Source organism: Natrix helvetica, assembly GCF_964273705.1.
Source record: "Natrix helvetica genome assembly, chromosome: 3".
NCBI classification, from domain to species: Eukaryota; Metazoa; Chordata; class Lepidosauria; order Squamata; family Natricidae; genus Natrix; species Natrix helvetica.
The window spans coordinates 126,594,662-126,613,419 of NC_138549.1; the positions used below are offsets into that span (position 1 = coordinate 126,594,662).

General features: G+C 41.1%; 1 protein-coding gene across 3 annotated transcripts in view; it reads left to right on the plus strand.

Annotated features, from left to right (window-relative positions):
• Nucleotides 1-13,377: 13,377 nt before the first annotated feature.
• Nucleotides 13,378-18,758, plus strand: part of PRICKLE4 (prickle planar cell polarity protein 4) — a 39,622-nt gene continuing 34,241 nt past the window's right edge. The window contains exons 1-2 of one of the 3 annotated variants that reach the window (XM_081945988.1): nucleotides 13,378-13,801; nucleotides 13,980-14,083. The gene's annotated coding sequence lies outside the window, so the exon portion shown is untranslated. The remainder of the gene's footprint in view (nucleotides 13,802-13,979; nucleotides 14,084-18,758) is intronic. The other 2 variants (XM_081945986.1, XM_081945987.1) reach the window with 2 other exon arrangements.

Consider the following 18,758-nt stretch of genomic DNA (forward strand, 5'->3'; position numbering starts at 1 on the left):
TTCAAGAATTTGATGCTATAATAGACCAAAGTACTGTAGTGGAAGTGGACCAATTTGTCCCATCTAAGCCAGCATTATCCAATCCAAAGAATGGGGGCAACTATCTGCCTGCTCTCTTCAAGTATCTTCTCTTTCATCTGCTTTCAGAGTGACCTGTGCATATCTATGTGTAGGTTTGAAAGACTGTACACTCACTTGTATTTAGTTTTCCTTTCTGAGGCCAGAGAAGGTCTTTTCCTTTCCCCTTTCATACATGGATACTGAGACCTTGCATGACAATCCTCAGAAGATGGGTTGGGTTCTCTCCATATATTATTGGTTGGAGGGCAGAGCATCTGGGTTAACTACAAATAGAGCTACAAATAAACACACTCTTGCATTTAGCATCTAATGGCCATCACATTTCAGTGACTATATGAAGATATGTAAAACACAGATCATCCTATCATAATGATCTTTTGAATTCCAAACTAGTTTTTCTGGGGTCACACCCTGGTATCTTATCATCAAGGAATAAGGTTAAATCCTAAACAATCCTGTTCTTGGCTTTAGATCAAAGAACATCTCCAGAGCATGTAATATAACATTTATGAGGTTAAGTTGTTATATACATTTGTACTGTCTCACATTTTCTTGTGTTGAAAACTTTCCATTTAAGCATCCTAGACAGACTGCCTAGGAAAGATACACTTCTGCTTAAATTCCAAAGCACTATCAAATGACTAGTTAGTAGGATCTCTGGCCGAAATGTTGTGTCCTACCTCAGAAGTTGATTGGGCAAGCAACATCAGGGAGGGGTAGAATGAGGCCCTGCCTACACCAAGCTGGTCCTTCCTGCTACCTCTAAAAAACAACCCCAAATTATTATTATTTTTTAAACAAAATTTTATTGGTTTTTTAAAAAATAGTCAAGGAAAGGGGTAATGGATAAAGTTACAAATTTTGACAGTTACATTATGCAGGAAATGGCCCCCTCCCCCATTCTCATAACTTTCATTTATCAATACATTAGATTGTTACTACTTAATGATATTTTGTCAGCATATAAACTTTTATCTTCAAATAATTTCAATCATTTTATATCAAACAGATTTTCTAGTTCATTTTTGTGATCTGAGTTTTCTAAATGTTGCCTCTTCTCTCCCGTCCAGCAGAGCTCCAGCACCTCCCGTGTCCTGTATGTCCGGTGTAGTGTCATCAGGTTTATCTAGGAGGGCTATATTTTTTTCCATGAAAGCCTCAGCCTCCATAATTGTGTTAATTCTAACTCTCGTCTCCTCCCAGAAAATTAACATACCTTCTGGCAAAAGCCATCTAAACCACACCCCTTTCTGGTATAATTTCTTCGCTAACAGCGAATAGTTTTTTCTTTTATCTCTAACTTTCTTTAGGATCTGTTTCAGAATGGCTATTTCTCTATCCTTGTATTTTAATGCTTGCCCCCTTTGTGCACTCAGAATCTCGTCTCTTGTGTTCTTTCTGAGAAATTTGATGTGTACCTCCCTTGGAACGTTGTGTGTTCTGGCATATGCTGAATTTACTCTATAAACCAGGTCCATGTCCCACCCCATCTGTTGTCTGTCTTTTTTAGTATATTCAGCCAATAAATTTGTCATAATATCCCTCAAATCTTCATCATCAGCCTCAATTACTTTTTGAAATCTAAGGAAAAAAGACATCCGTTCAAATTCCGTTTTTATCTGGTGGTTCTCAAGTTCTTGTTTTCCTTTCTGCACCCCCTTCACCTCTCTCCTCATCTCAGCCGTCCCCTCCTCCAAATGTTCCAGTCTCTGTGAGTTTTGGATCGCACGTTCTTGATTCTCTTTGAGCTGCTCATTCATTTCCTTCAATTGATTTTTTAAGTCCTCCTGCCCCTTTAAGAGTTGTTGAAACATCTGTTGAAAGTCCACCTCAGGGGGCTTAGGCTGGAACAAAGAAGTTGGTGTCTGTTGTCCGCTGGGGCTGGACGTCGAAGATGCCGGGGCGGAGCCAACAAAACCCGGTTTCCCCGGTGGTGGTCTTTTAGGTGGCATTGTAGTAAACAAAACTCAGAGATGGCAATGTCAGTACAGAGAAGGAACAATTGGGAAGGTGGATAGCCAAGAGAGATCGCGAGGCAGGGGGTCTAGGCAGATAAGGACCATTTCTCAGTTCTAAGTCCGGGCAATAAAGCAATAAAATCCTTTGTTCCAAGTCCAGGGTAAAGTGTAACACGAGATTTCTCTGAGTGTCACGGAGACAAAGACAAAATGCCAGCAATTTCTGTGGGTGGAGTCAAATTTCAAAGTACATGAAGACGACGGAAGTGTGCCATCTTGCCCTGCCAGCTCCAGGATCAGAAGACAACAAGCCAAAAGTTTTCAAAGTTCAAAGGAAACAGATCATCACCTCATTTCACAATTGCAGTAGAAGAAATCTGTTGTTTGCTATGAGGGTGATTCCATTCCAAGGCTCCCACCCCTCCTCCTCCTCTGGGGGCAGAGAGCAAAACAGTTTAAAGCCGCTTGTCCAAGGGGGGGGGGAAATCCCCCTCCCTCCAATCACACTTCCCAGGAGCAGATTGAGAGTTTTTCTAAAAGGCTGACAGTCTTGTTTTCCTTCACTCATAAAAGGGAATGGGGGGGGGGGGAATCTCCATCTCACCGCATTGCAACTGCGTCCTTCAAATCTTGAGTTTTCTTCCAGCTGCCTCAACGCGAAGACACCACAGTGCCTCCCCTCTTGCCTCCCAATGCCTAGGGCGATGCGGGGAGCCCCCCCGGCCGCCGCCAACACAGGGGGTCGCCCGCTATGCCGCCCCTTCGGCAGGAGCCCCTCCAGGGCATCCTGTGCCCCCCCGATCAGAGGGGAGCCCACCAGGAGTGCGCGGGGCGAGCAAAGCTTGCCCGTCACGTACCGCAGCCGGAAGCAGAAGCAACCCCAAATTATTTTGAAGGAAAGTATTGTAATTCTTGATAGTAAAAGACAGCATTAAAGAATGCATTCCTCAGAAAAGAAGAGAGGTTGTCAGCAAGAACCTATTGGGCTTTAACTCCCAGATACACATATGAAGTCAGTAGATTGGAAGAGATCATTATACTGTATTTGCAAATATCAGTGGCATTTTCTATGTTGCAAGAAAGTCTCATTAAGACTCCAAGTTAAAACACCTGTCCCTAGCAAAAACCGGATGGCTCATATCAATATAATTTTAACTCTGTGTGGTGACAAAAAGATTCTTGGAAGCTTCATCAGGATTCATAGCATAATACATCCAGTTCCAACCAAAACATTTGTCAAATAATTGACACAAATTCTTCCAACACAGATGGAGCGCCACATGAACACAACACAAACAATGCTATTCTGCCAATTGCTACATTGGGCTGTCACTTAAATCAATTTGTACAGGCAAAATATTTATTTTTCCTTTTAAAGGGGAGGGGGAGCTCCACATCCTTGAATTCTATTAAAATGAGGTGTGCCCTTGTTTTCCTGCTCCATGTGTGCTTTCAGCATTACTGTAATTAAAGTTATAAGTAATACACAGTGTTTCACTCACACGCGCCAGAAAGTAGCTAGGCAGATTATACAAAACCATATCTGAGGCTAACTCTACAGAGACTTTTCTAATGCTCTACATGTACCAAAGGTTACAGATAAATGTGGAGGCCTTTTAAAATAAATAATTCAGATCTCATCATAACCCAAGAATTAATTTTTTTTTCTCTAAAGTAAGTATCATGTCTCATTTTAGCCCAAACTCACTCACTACACAGAATATGCTTATTATTTTCTTAAATGTTAGTTTGAAATAAACTCTTTCCAAGTAGCAAGTGCAAGTTAGCTAGACAATTCCCAGTAAGAACTTTTTTATAGCTAGAGACCAGGCATCCTGACATGACAGAAAAACACACACATTAAAAAACACCCTTAGATTTGTCATTCCAAGACATTCTGTATAAACGTTTGAATTATATAGTTTGGTATCATGACACTCTCAGCTTAATCTTCACAGTATAGTGATGTTGAACTTATAAAGAAAGAATTTAGAACTTGGTAATATAAATCATAAAAGATAAAACATCTTAATTTCCATATTTATGCACTCAGTAGTAAATAGGATTCTCCAGTTAGTAATCTTCTGGAGCTGGTAAGCTTATTGTAAATTTTACAATAAGCCAGTCCGGCTTTCGACCCGGTCACAGCACGGAGACGGCCTTGGTCGCGTTGGTAGATGATCTATGGAGGGCCAGAGATAGGGGTTGTTCCTCTATACAGGTCCTATTAGATCTATCAGCGGCTTTCGATACCATCGACCATGGTATCTTATTGCACCGGCTGGAAGAGATGGGCGTGGGGGGCACCGTTTTGCGGTGGTTCCGCTCCTATCTCTCCGACCGGACGCAGTGTGTGTTGGCAGGGGAGCAGAGGTCGACCCTGAGGCCACTCACTTGTGGGGTGCCTCAGGGTTCGGTCCTTTCGCCCCTCCTGTTCAACACATACATGAAGCCGCTGGGTGAGATCATCCGTGGTTTTGGGGTTGGATACCATCTGTACGCTGATGATACACAGCTGTACATTTCTACCCCAAACCACCCCAATGAGGCCGTCGAAATGTTGTCCCGGTGTTTGGAAGCCGTGCGGGTCTGGATGGGGGACAACAGACTTAAACTCAACCCTTCCAAGACTGAGTGGCTGTGGCTACCGGCGCCCCGATTTAACCAGTTGACGCCATCACTGGCCATAGGGGGCGAATTATTGCCCCCCGTGGAAGGGGCGCGCAATCTGGGCGTCCTCCTTAATGCCCGGCTGTCGATGGATGACCATCTGACGGCCGTGGCGAGGGGGGCGTTCCACCAGGTTCGCCTGGTGCATCAATTGCGCCCCCTATTGGATCGGGACGCCCTACGCACAGTCACTCATGCGCTGGTGACGTCTCGCCTGGACTACTGCAATGCTCTCTACATGGGGCTCCCATTGAGATGCACCTGAAGACTACAGCTAGTTCAGAATGCGGCTGCGCGGGTTATCATGGGAGGATCTAGATACTCCATATAACACCATTCCTGCGCGAGCTGCACTGGCTGCCTGTGGTTTTTCGGGTGCGTTTCAAGGTGTTGGTTACTATCTTCAAAGCGCTCCATGGCATGGGACCTAGTTACCTGCGGGACCGCATCTCACCTCATACATCTCTACGAACTATCCGCTCTCACAGGGAGGGACTCCTCCAGGTGCCATCCGCCAAGCAGTGCCAGCGGGTGACGTCTAGGAGTAGAGCCTTCTCTGTGATGGGCCCAACCCTCTGGAATGACCTCCCTCCCGATATTAGAACTACTAATGACCTCCGCTCCTTCCGACAGAAGCTCAAGACTCACCTGTTCCGACTAGCTGGCTTAGCCGATTGACAGTTCCATCTTCCACCTCCTGGCAAACATTTTATTGGGGAATTTTTTAAGGGAATTTTAACTGTATTTGTATTTTAACTAAGAATTGTACAGTATATTTTTTACCTCCTCCGTCTACGTCTATGTCTACGTCTATGTCTATGTTCATGTCTATGTATTTGTATATGGTTTTAACATGACTGTACACCGCCCCGAGTCCTACTTAGGAAAGGGTGCGGTCTAGAAATAAAAGTTTATTATTATTATTATTACAAACGTTCTGTGGGCATTCAACATACAAATAAGCAAAGTTATTCCTAGTCACCAACTCCTTTAGACAATCCTTTCAAACTTACCTTTGTCTTCTTTCTAGGTGATGTGCATACTTCCAAACAAAGCAAGGTGCTGCAACTACTTTCTGGCGTTATACACGAAAAATGTCTGCAGGCAAGCAGCATCACAATTTCCCACATTTTTAGAAACAATTAAAATGTGTTTTTAAAAAATGACAGATGGGACATGAAGCCTGGCAGGCATCAAACAAATTGTTCATTGGCACATTGGTGCCTGCAGACATTATGTTCCCTTAACCTGACTTTGTGCAACAAGAATATCTTCTAATATGTGGTCAGAAAAGGGATGTTTTAAACTTCCCCGCTAAATACATCAACAACCCAATTTTGTCCAAAGATATAAATGCCTAGAAACATTAAGTAGATACAGACACATCCAATAGTAATAAGAGTAGTTGCTTATTGTTGAGTAATGTGTTCTGTTTGAATGAATGTAAAATACATACTTTTAGTCTAATAGTAATATTTAGTTAATACATATAATGCAATTTACTGCTTGTGTGAAGGAAAAGAATAAAAAGAAAGAAAACTTATCTACAACAAGTACAACAGCCCTACTCAAATGTAAAATATATTGAGAGAAAGAGGTCTACCAACAGCAAGAGCAAAGTCCATAATTGAGATAATGCCGAGTCTCCAGCAGCACATAATATTTAAACAAAGTAGTTGTTAGTGGGCAAGGCTCTATTAAGAACTTTTCCTTAGAATGCTGCCATGGCATCAGGGGTGGGTTCTGGCCAGCTTTACTGCCCTTTTGCTCATCTGAGTGCTCTGGGCGCGCACTGTATGTGCAGTTCAATTAAAATTGTTCTGCGCATGCAAGGAACTCATAAACAATATGGCAGCGGTGACCAGGGAACCAGTTAGGGGCATAGCAGTTCTGCCGGTTCCAGCAACCCAGGGCTGCCGGTTCCAGCAACCCAGGCCGCCATACCACTACCGGTTCAGATGAGTCGGTCCGAACCGGTAGGAACCCACCTCTGCATTACATCCTTAAAACGAGAAGTGATTCTACTGGCAATAAACTCCTCAGCATGTTAGTTTCTGACCTTTTATGTAATGACATACCTTCATTAAAGTTGACAGATCATTTAGATTTCTAGTCCTGACTGTCCAAGTGAGGCCACCAAGATTCTATCCCAGTGTTTGAAAGCTGTGGGGGTCAGAATAGGGCCCTACAGTTCCCAGAACTGGATATTATATTGTTGAATTTGGGAGGAGTTGCACTACCTCGCTCAGATTCCATGTGCAATGTGGGGCCTACTGGTCATATACTTCCTGTTTGAAGAGCAGGTGGAAATTGTAACCAATGCAGCCTTTGCACAGCATCTTCTTGTGTTCCAAGAAGACATGGTTGTATTTTCTTTTGACCCCTGATAGAAGCACTTGGCCTTATTTTTAGGGAGGTCTTATTATTTTTGAGGCGGCGAGTGTGGTCACCTCATGTCTGCTACTGTGTTGCAATATTTTCAGGGAGGGCTTATTTTTGGGGAGGGCTTATTATAGTGCATGCGCTCAAAAACCCAATTGGGTTTATTATCCGGGGAGGTCTTATTTGAGGGGAAATAGGGTTTATGCATGTGTATGCATGTGTGTGTGTGTATGTATGTATGTATGTATGTATGTATGTATGTATGTATGTATATGTATATGTGTGTGTATATATATGGGTGTGTATTTAACAACGGGATTATAAAAGAGCATAATATCTTTCAGTTGGCAATATGAATAGCTGCTCATTGAATAGCTTATTAACAATAAGATTGCTAGCAAACATGAGATAGGAGAGTTTGAAAGTGATTCAAAGGATAAAAGGCTCTTGCAAATAATAGAAATCTTCAAAGCATAGCAGGCATTTGTGTTTCAGATATACATTACTACTTCAAACTAAAATGAAATGGTTTTTATAGCTTCAGAAAAAAAAGAAGGGAATGACATCCATTATCTAGTTACATTCACAGTTGCTGCATAGTTAGCTTGTTATGATGTATGTATCAGTGGTGGGTTTCAAAATTTTTTAGAACCTCTTCTGTAGGTGTGGCCTGCTTTGTGGGAGTGGCTTGCTGGCCATGTGACCGGGTGGGAGTGACTTGCCAGCCATGTGACTGGGTGGGCATGGCCAACTTGTAAAATGTGGTGAAACTCACTTAACAACGCTCTTGCTTAACAACCAAAATGTTGGCTCAGAAACTCTGGCATTTGAAGCACACAAGTTTTAAAGCTGTCAAGTTACAAGACCCTTGCACCCTAACCCTTTAGGAAACACCCAGGGGTGTTCAAACTTGGCAGCTTTATGACTTGTGGACTTCAACTCCCAGAATTCCTCCTCTCGCTCTTCATCTTGATGATGCGCAGACAGGCAGGGGGAGGGAGCTGGAACCGGTTCTAAACGGCACTGTAGATTTGTGGAACCTCTTCTATAGAAGGTTAGAACTGGCAGGAATCCACCCCTGGTATGTATGTATGTATCAGCAAAATCAAGGATTGACCTTTTCTGCTAAATATGGAAGTAAGTCACTGCAAAGTCATATTATGGGATGTTCCAGAGGTTTACTATGGCATGCAAATATGCTTTTTAGATGACATCATTTAGAAAATTAAAACAATATGTCTACATATCTAAGTACCAGGAAAATGTCATATTGCATGTTGCCCTAACTAATGCAGAGCACTTTCAGAACAGGATCCCAGTACCAAATCTACATTCACAGTAGTACCAGTGACAATACTATTATACTATCAGGCATACAGTGGCTGGTTTGGCAGCTAAACATAATTGGAAATTGGAAAGAGAGCTCAGTGGAAAAAGAGTATGAATCTAAACAAAGAGTTCAGAGTATTCCAACTTCTGGAGGAGGTATAATGAATTGAAGACGATTCTGAAAGGGCAGACAATCACATGGCAAAGACCAAGGAATTGAAGAGTAGACCCAAGACGATGAGAGATTGCCCTCATGTGCTCTGGGCAGCTACTCCTCATGAGGAGATAGCAGGACAGTGATTTTATATGGGTTCGAGCACTGTAAGATGACAAGATTAGCCATCTTGTTTGCAACTGTTACAACTTTAATAGACTTTTATGTATATACATACACATATTTATAAGACATAAATGGTATATGTGGTAACTTGCTCAACAGTAGTAACTGTGAGAGGGATTTTGGAGTTCTAGTGGACAATCATTTAAATATGAGCCAGCAGTGTGCTTCAGCTGCCAAAACCAACACAGTTCTAGACTGCATAAACAGAGGGATAGAATCAAGATCACGTGAAGTGTTAATACCACTTTATGATGCCTTGGTAAAGCCACACTTGGAATACTGCGTTTAGTTTTGGTCGCCACAATATAATAAAGATGTTGAGGCTCTAGAAAGAGTGCAAAGAAGAGCAACAAAGATGATTAGGGGACTGGAGGCTAAAACATATGAAGAACAGTTGCAGGAACTGGGTATGTTTAGCTTAACAGAAAGAAGGACTAGGGGAGACATGATAGCATTGTTCCAATATCTCAGGGGTTGCCACAAAGAAGAGGGAGTCAAACTATTCTCCAAGGCACCTGAGCGTAGGACAAGAAGCAATGGGTGGAAACTAATCAAGGAGAGAAGCAACTTAGAACTGAGGAGAAATTTCCTGACAGTTAGAACAATTAATCAGTGGAGCAACTTGCCTCCAGAAGTTGTGAATGCCCCAACACTGGAAGTTTTAAAGAAGAGATTGGATAACCATTTGTCTGAAATGGTATAGGGTTTCCTGACTAGGTAGGGGGTTGGACTAGAAGACCTGCGAATTCCCTTCCAATTCTGTTCTTCTATTCTTCTTCTATTCTGTTCTAAAATAAGAGCACATGCATACACATAAACATACAGGAAGAGTTTGTAAAAACATGGGAGAGATGCCAGGAACCCTACCCCACTAATACATTTCAGCCCAGGAGCTAAACTACAAAACCTTAATCAGTGTGATGAAAGGAAAATGCCAGCTTCATTATTGGGGAAGGAGTAGTTTCATACTCTGAATGAATGAGCCTGAACAGCTGGAATGCTGGGAGAAAAGGGCTTTTGAAGATGCAGGAAAAGAAAGGATAAGAGAAATAGTAAGCTTAAACTGATTACAGAGAGAAAGTAAAAGGCAAGAAGAAACTGCTGCTGGACTTCATACCAACCCTTCAAGAAATCTGGCTTTAAAAGAGCTCACTTCCATGGCAGAGGTATGAGGAACATCAAGCAAGAAGCAATGGAACTAGTTACTTAAAAGAAAAGATTCCCTAAACCTTTTCACAGCTGATTTTCTCAGCTTTGACTGGCATTTCCAACATTCCTATTGTTGCTGTCACAATGACTTATCTCTTTAGTTGGAAATTATAGTTGAACATTACAGTTTGATTTAATAGTTTAACAAACTGAAGTTTTCAAAGAAGTCAATACTTGCTTTCAAACTCTGACCCTAATAGTTTAAAGAGACAATTGTGGATAAATTAATGAGTTCTCATACTCCTTTGGTGTGTCCAGAGACTCCCAACGCTTGTTCTCTGTATAAAGGTGTCAGTCTCACAATCAGCACACCTGGAAAGGCAATGGTAATATCTGGATGCCCTTCAAAGCTGTTGTGTTCTTTGGGAGCCTTGTACATATGAGCAGAAGTCCAGGACTTCATGGACTTTGAAGAAACAGTATAGGAAAAGTATTTATGCTTTTTAACTTTGGTATTGCAGAAAATTCTTGAGAATACAATGGATGGGCAACAGAACAAACAAATGTACCATTGAATAAATTAACTCCGGATTCTCACTCAAGGCACAAATGAACAAACACAAATTACCCTACTTTGGACACATCCTGGGAAGACCTAACTCTCTCACTTTAGTGCTAGGAAAGATGAAAGGAAAGAGAAGAGTATGATCATCAGCAAGATAGATGGATTTAGTTACAGTGCTGATTGACTACCCCATTAATAGACCAGATTAGGCAGTGATCCTTATAGAGAAAATCTATGTATGTACGTAATTGCTAAGTGAAAACACCAACTAGATAGCACATAATTGAATAACATCACGACATCAGATTTAGCCGGATTAGGGTGTGCATTCATAGATTTACTTGCAAATAACTAATATCCCAAGAAAGGAAAATGGTTGAATTCATACACAAGGCCAACATACCAATATGCAAACTTTCGTGTTCTCCAGAATTCTTCAATGAGTTGTGAAATCTCTGAAACTTGACACAATATACAGTATAATATGACTATCTTAATTCAGTATAGTAAAAATATTTCCACAGAACCAGTTTGTTGCAGTGGTTAAGGTATCAGGCTAGAAACTAGGAGACCGTGAATTCTATCTCACCTTAGGCACAAAGCCCACTGGGTGACCTTGGAGCACCAGTCTCTTCTTAGCCCTAGGAAGGAGGTAATGGCAAACAAAACAACCTTGTTAAGAAAACTGTAGAAACCGATTGTGGATCTTTCTTTATGGCCAACATACTCACACTTGCTTCTATTAAGAAAGTGAAAATATATGCTAAATTTTTGTACCATCAGGTATTTGCTTTTTCTTTTATTGGTTGCATAAAAGTAGTTATTTTTAAATAAAATGTGCACTTCTGTTAATACGTATCAGAATTTGCTTTTAGCAGGTCTGTGTGATGCCAAGATATAGCAAATGTTATATGATGGTATATCTAATTAGGTAAAAATCACGAGGATAAAAGAAAACACTACATGCACTTAGAAATATACATATTAGAGTTAGTTAGTGAATTTCAATTTAAAAAGTATTTATTTGGCAGAACAATAAGTGCATAGTAACTTCTGCAATCTGGATTCTATAAATATTAGGTCTCTTTGTGAAGATCAGAATCAAGTCTGCATAACTGAACTTATTTAACCTCACAATATTCAGGTGTTCTTACCTGAGAACACTTACAGTGAGCTTTCCAGGAATGCCTCAATCTCCATTGATTCCTTATTAGATGAAGATCTCCTTCCAACATTCATACAAATGCCTACAATAGAGAAGCCCTTGTACCAATGATTACACATCTACTTTATTTGAGCCCACAGCTTGAAATATCATGGCACTTTTGTCAAGTAGAAGCAACATTGTTTTTCTCATGCAAACTTTCTTATTGACTAAAGCAGTAGATGGGTCAAAAAATCAAGACCATAGCTACTATCATATAATTAAAGCTCTGTTATTTTTGCTAAAAAAAAAACAGGGACAGGAGTACTTTCCAGAAAGCAGTGGTAGATTGAAGATAGAACACAAATACACACATACATACATAGTACAGATTTTGGATCCTTGTTTACGGCCAAGATGATTCCATTTGCTTTACTGGTTGTTGGTTGTCTTCTGAATGCAATTCAAATTGTTGGTTGTCACTTTGCTGGACCAGGTTATTTATGAGACTACTTTCTTCTGAATTCATCAGCCTGTCCAATCAGATCAGACAAGATTACCTCCCTTCAGGTCATGTCTCTTCAAGAGTACCATCTGACAAGACTTAAGAAATGATTATAAGTAGTCCTTGATTTACGACCACAACTGAGCCCAAAATTTCTGTCACTCAGTGAGACATTTGTTAAGTGAATTTTGCCCTGTTTTACAGCCTTCCTTGCTTCAGTTGTTAAGTGAATCACTGCAGTTGATAGAAGTTAGCCACCCAGTTGTTAAGTGAATCTGCCTTCCCTTTTGATTTTGCTTGTCAGGTGGTCACAAAAGGGGATCGCAAGACTTTGGGCACAGCAAGGTCATAAGAATGAACCAATTGCCAAGCTCCTGAATTTTGATCGTCTGATCATGGGGAATGCTCATAACTCTGAAAAACTGTCATACTATGTGTTGTTGTAACTTTAAATGGTCACTAAATGAATTTGTAAATCGAGGATTAGCGGTACTTTCAATCCCACTGTATAGAAATCCTATGTACCTTTTTCTCTTAGGTTTCAGGAAAGCATTTGAGACTTGACTTTTCTAACTAGCCCTGGAAGGAGGCATATTATGAACATTGGCCATACATTTTTGATATTTTAATGCTTTTTTAAAGAAGGGTTATTTTAATGACTTTTTTAAAAAGTCATTTTTTCAGAGATTTGGGGATGGATAGCATACAAATAAAGAAATCCACCACTAACTGAACCCAATTTTGCCTCGCAGTGCACCCTAAAACCACTGCGTTACATAAGTCTGTTAGTTACACAACAGGCTTAAGCTAAAATGCCATTGGTCGGTTTTAGGTCTGGGTTGCGTGAACTTGCAGCCTTATTGTTGCATAAACCCATTTCATATCCTAGAGAGAGATTAACGAGCCAAGCATCTGTTAAAATGGAGCCCACAAAAGCACATGCCGGAATAGCTTCCGTGCCATTCCCAGGCTAATTACTTAGCAGTTCGTGCACAGCCTGGCCCCAAAACCATCCCTGCGACCGCATGCCTGGCTTCATTCGTGATTTATTATACGGCACCGGCTGGATGACATTAAACGTTAAAACGTCCGTCACGTGGAAATGGTCTTATTCTTTAAAATGGCTTGAGCCTCCCTACGGCCCCTCCGCGGTTTCCATAACAGCTCGAGATAACAAAAGGGCGGGAAAGGGTCAGTCAACGCCAGAGCCTTCCCTGCAGGGTTAACCTTCACCTCCCCGCAGCGCCGCGGCTCTCTCCCCTCCCCGCCTTCTGTTTTGCTTCCCTTTCATTGGCTGCCTGGAGTCTTAAGGCAAGAAAGCGCTCTAATTAGGACCCGGGCGGACACGGATCCCGTTTCCTGGGCAAAGCAGACGGGAGCGAGAAGGCAAAGTCCAAGCGACGACCGTCGCCGCCAGCCTCAACGGAGCGGATTTGGTTTGGCTTTTCTTCTCGGCCAGACAGAGCCAGGAGTTTTGCACTCCAGGCAGGTGGAGGACGAGGAGGAGGAGGAAGAAGCGGGGGAGACAGCCCTGGGCAGAGGCGGAAGGAGCGCGCCTCATTGGCTGAAAAGTTTCTCGTTAGGCGAAGGAAAGTTGGCCGCGGAATTCCTGACCGTTCCGCCGCGGGCAGAGCCGGACTCGGTGGGGAGAAAAAGAAAAGCAGGAGACCAACCGCAGGTAAGTGATCTCGGGTGGCTTTTCAACGAAGGACGAGGGGGGCTCCTCCCAACCCCAAATTTGAGGGCCGTGGGAAAGCTGTGGGTCCCGGTGCTGTTTCCGTGCAGCAAGAGGAGGGGAAATAAACATCACATTTCCCCTTGCAGTCATCTTAACCCGCGCGTACTTCGTTGTGCAGGAATAGGGTACATAATTAGTTGTGTTCAAACCAGCGCCGACGTTGTTGACTTGGCGGAATCTGAATCGCTTCAGTCTTGTGGATACGGAAGAAAAGCACAGAGAGTGAGATAATCCTTTAAAAAAAATCTGCCAGTAGTTCTTAAGGTCTATAAACTATCATCTCTTGCTTTGACTTTATAGTTGCAGTCCCCGGTTAGGATAAAACGGCACTTTCGCGTAGATACAATAACCTGTTAAAAACGGAAGCTGTTCTTTAGGTAACCTGGCATAGGATTGATTACAGGCAGCCTTAGTCCATTGGAAATCTTTCATAGATTAAAATAGGGATGGGACATTGCATTAAGAACCTTTCTGACTTTTGAGTTGAGAGTGTGTTTGTTTTAGATGTTTGCTAAATAAATGCTGAAATTGGAATCGGTTAATGATAATTTGGATGAGAGGCAAAATATTTTTAATGGTACATCCTCTGAATAAATAAAAACGTAAAACAATGCTTCTTTTTCATGTTCCACCGCATTTCTTCTATGAATCTGCAAAACGGTGCACACATTAACTGGGCTGTATTTGTTTCATCATCTGAACAATTAGGAACCTGCTTCTATGTTTATTAGTGAGATGAGTGGTGCCTAAATTTGATAAATAAAAATAAATTTTATCATATGTAATTCTCTATAGAGAGCATATTTACAATTAAAGGCTGGTTAATTGGTAACTTCAAATTATTAGTGCTCTAAGCATTACCTAGGTCATTAATTATGTGAAACATATGTTAGGTTATCAGATCTGGACTGCAAAAGCCAGACAATTGCTAAACAATTGCAACAATTAGAATTTTCTATATCTGCTTGCTGGTGTGTGGAATTTCCTAGATTTTTTCAGCCCACAGCTGGTATCCCTAGTATATTTGATTTTTCATAGGAATATTTGTGCTTTGTGAAATTTGCCTACAGCAAGAACACTTTAAAAGAGTGCTGGTGAAAGTCTTTTCATGTTCTAGCGACTGCATTTTCTCTTTCATACACTTATGGTTCAAATACTTCATATCAAAGAAGGAACAGTATTGACAAGTTGTGCTTTTCTATGGCTATGAGGTATGGCAAGATCTGTGGTATCAGTGCTAAGCAAAGATAATGAACAGCACAACTTTTGTTATGAATATTGTGCCCTGCTCGATACGCAGATTGTATTGAAATACACATGATATACTTTCAATCAGAATAGAACTGGTAGGGACCTTGGAGGTTTTCTAGTCCAACCTCTGCTAAAGCAGCAGATCCTATGCCCATGATGGCAAACCTATGGCAGACGTGCCAGAGGTTGCATGCACAAGTCTTAAAGTTCCCAAGTTTGGACACCCCTGTTCTAAGCCCTCATCTAAGTCATTTATGAAGATACTGAAGGGTACTACTGGGTCTAAGATGGAACCTTGTGGGTACCCCACTGTTTACTTCTCTCCATGTAGATCAGGGATGTCAAACTGAAGATCTGGGGGCCGCATATGGCCCCCGGGTTGCTTAGATTTGGCTCGCAGGGCCGCCCTGGAAACAGCAACGGTCCATCCTGTGGTGCCTCTGCCAGTGAAAATGGAGCTTGGGAGGGCTGTGCTCAGCCCACCTGGGCTCTGTTTTCGCCCATGACAGCCTCCTGCAGCCCCCTGCCAGCGAAAATGGAGCTTGGGGAGGCTGTGTACCAGCGAAAGCAGAGCCTCAACAAGTAACATCGAGCTGGCCATGCCCATCCTGGGTATACCCACTCCAGGCAAGCCCACTCCTGGTTCCCCAGATCAAACACAACCCTGATGCGGCCCTCAATGAAATCGAGTTTGACATCCCTGATGTAAATGTAGTACCATTAAGAACGATTCATTGAATACAGTTTGTCAGCCAGTTACAAATCCATTTGTCTAGATAGATGTTGTCTATCCTACATTTTTCTAGCTTACGAAGAAGTAGGTTGTGAGCTTTGTCGAATGCCTTGCTGAAATCTAAGTATACTATGTCCACAGCATTTCTCAGGGCTACTAATTTATTCACTTTGTCAAAGAATGAAATAAGATTAGTTTGGCATAATCTTTTTTTAACAAATCCATGCTGGCTTTTAGTTACAACTTTATTGTAGGTGTTCTATATCTAGATGTTTGCAGATTTGTTTTTTTTATTATTATTATCTTTTCCAGTATCTTCCCAGGTATTGATGTCAGGCTGATTGTTCTGTAGTTTCCTGGGTGGTTCCCCCCCCTTTTTTTTTTTGAAGATGGGAACCACATCAGCTCTTTTCCACTCCTCGAGTAATTCCCTGGTGTTTCAGGATTTTTGAAAAATATCTTATCTCTTGATGTACTTGCTTTCTTCTATAGGGAGGTTTTAACAAGAGAAAGATGAGATTCTTAGCTCACGTTTTCTGAATCTGTCCTCTAAGTCAACTTTTAATAGTACTGTATATTCAAACACTGCCGTTAATTAGTAGCAGATGTACAATGCTTGACTATTGGTTGTTAACAGAATTAGAATCCAAAGATAATTCCCAGCCTTCTTCATGTTACATACTTCAGATACAGAATTACAAGTCCACCTGCTTCTGCAACCTGTTTGTTTGTTTATTAAATTTATTTGCTGCCTATCTCGCCCTGGGGTTATTCTAGGCAGTTTACAACAGTAAAAATGTAAAATTACAAAAATGTCAACATAACAATAGTAAAACAATGAAACAAAGTAAATGCTGAAAATTTAGTAATATGATTAAAAGATGGGCAGGGAGGGAGAAGGATACTTGGTGGGAGATTATGTCCTGCTATTCAAGGAATAATTTAAAAATTGATATTCCTTGTTTTGTAACTGTGAGCTCCCCAAAGACATAATCTTGCTTTCTTTTTGTTAGCAGTGGAGTTGAAAAAAAATCCACTTGAAATGGAAAGGAATCGAAAGCCTTTTATTAGCAGGACTTACATCTTCTCTCTTTCATCAAAATAATTTCATCTGATCTATTGCCTAAGTAAGTATTCTCCCCCCCCCAAAAAAAAATAAATGTTAGAAAATGGTCAGAGGTTATTCTCACAAAACAGCTATGAGTATAGAAAGCTCCCTGAAGGTATAATTATTTTCATAGTTGCAACTTCATAATCTCATGAAAATGTAGATTCCCTCTCCTCCCCTGCCTCATGGCTCCACTTTCATTCCTAGGTAGCAGATGAGCTGCCAGATGTTGTAGTTTGTTGTGTAAAAAATTTCAACAGCCCTTGTTTGATGTAGATTCCTGTTTCCTTCTACTACATCTCTCTACTTTTATTTTTAATTGCAGACATCATTGTTTCTGATTTATACAAATATGTTCCATGTGCCTTGGGAAAAGTTCGTTCCTCTTTGAAGAGGTACAGTTTGGCATGAGATAAGACTATCTCAATACCACACCTAGGCTAATTGCAGCTGTAACTGTGTGGATCTTTTTGGAATGATGCATGAGAAATGGGAAAATACAACACTGCTGGTCCTAAGTCAGATGCAGGTTATGCCGGATATTAACTTTACTTTCCACATTGTCAAGACAGAAGCTTAATCTTAGGTTCATGGTCCCACAAGAATAAAGTTGAAAGCAGCTGTTTCAGCTCTAAAGTACCCTTGTTTCATTTAAATGTTTATGTTGCAAGTGACAGTGGGCATAGCATAAAGCCTCCAGGGCATGCTGTTACAAATACTTTCTACAGTTCACCTTTTCTTGTTTCCTTTGACCCAGCAAATAACAACTCTTATATGGATTTTAAGTAATCCACAATGAATAAGGACAATCCACTCTAATAGTATCTCCAGTAATACAGCAGTTTACTGAGCCATCCATGGTTACACAAATGAGGACAGTGGCTTCAGTAATAGCCAGAGGTGTAGAAAAATGCTGCAGACATTCCTGCTTCCTCTGAGGGTCTTCTTGCCATGTTTAAGCTGAGGTCTTTTCCACCCATGGGTTAGTATCTATCTGACCTTGGGCCTGCTTCCTGCACCCTTACTACAGGACTTCTACAGGGCTGTAACATCTAATTCAAGTGTGGTTCACAGTTCAACACTGTGCACTTCTGGAACTGTGGTATGGACAGATTCCCTAGTGGCAGACATGTTTGCCTCATTCTCCCTCCCAGATTTCCCATCTCATGCTGGGAGTCAAGCCATTATGGAGAGCTTTTGTCTCTACCCCTTCTTTTTCTTTTGACTGCTAAAGAAAGCAGATTAGGAAATGAGAACAGGACCCTGGCTGGAACACTGACTTTTCCATTTCCCTACTGTCTAAATGCCTAGCCTTTATTCTTTTGATATCTATACCATCTTCCCTTCACAGTTGTCCCCATTTTACCAATTTCCTGCAACAATTGTGTTTGGGATACATTGGGCAGAGAGAGAGTGACTGACCCTGTGAATTTTATTTTTTTTAAAGTTTTTTTATTTTCAAAACAAACACAACATACCCTCCTTTACATAGTGTAGAAAGTGTATCAGTTGGTTGCAAAAAGGCTTACGTGCATCTCTTCCACAGTTAACAAACATAATTCATATTAACTCAAGTATTTTAACTCAGATATTTATACATGTTACCATCATCATACCTCCATTTTCGTTTGACTATAATTGTTTAAATGTCCTTCATCATAAAATATACCAAGATTTAATACATAACCACATACTGGCATTTCATTTACTATTTCTAAAATCCTCCAATGACATTGAATCCTTATGTCCTATTCAAGCTAAACATCCAAAATATTTAATAACAAAGTTTTCTAATCCTTCTTTCC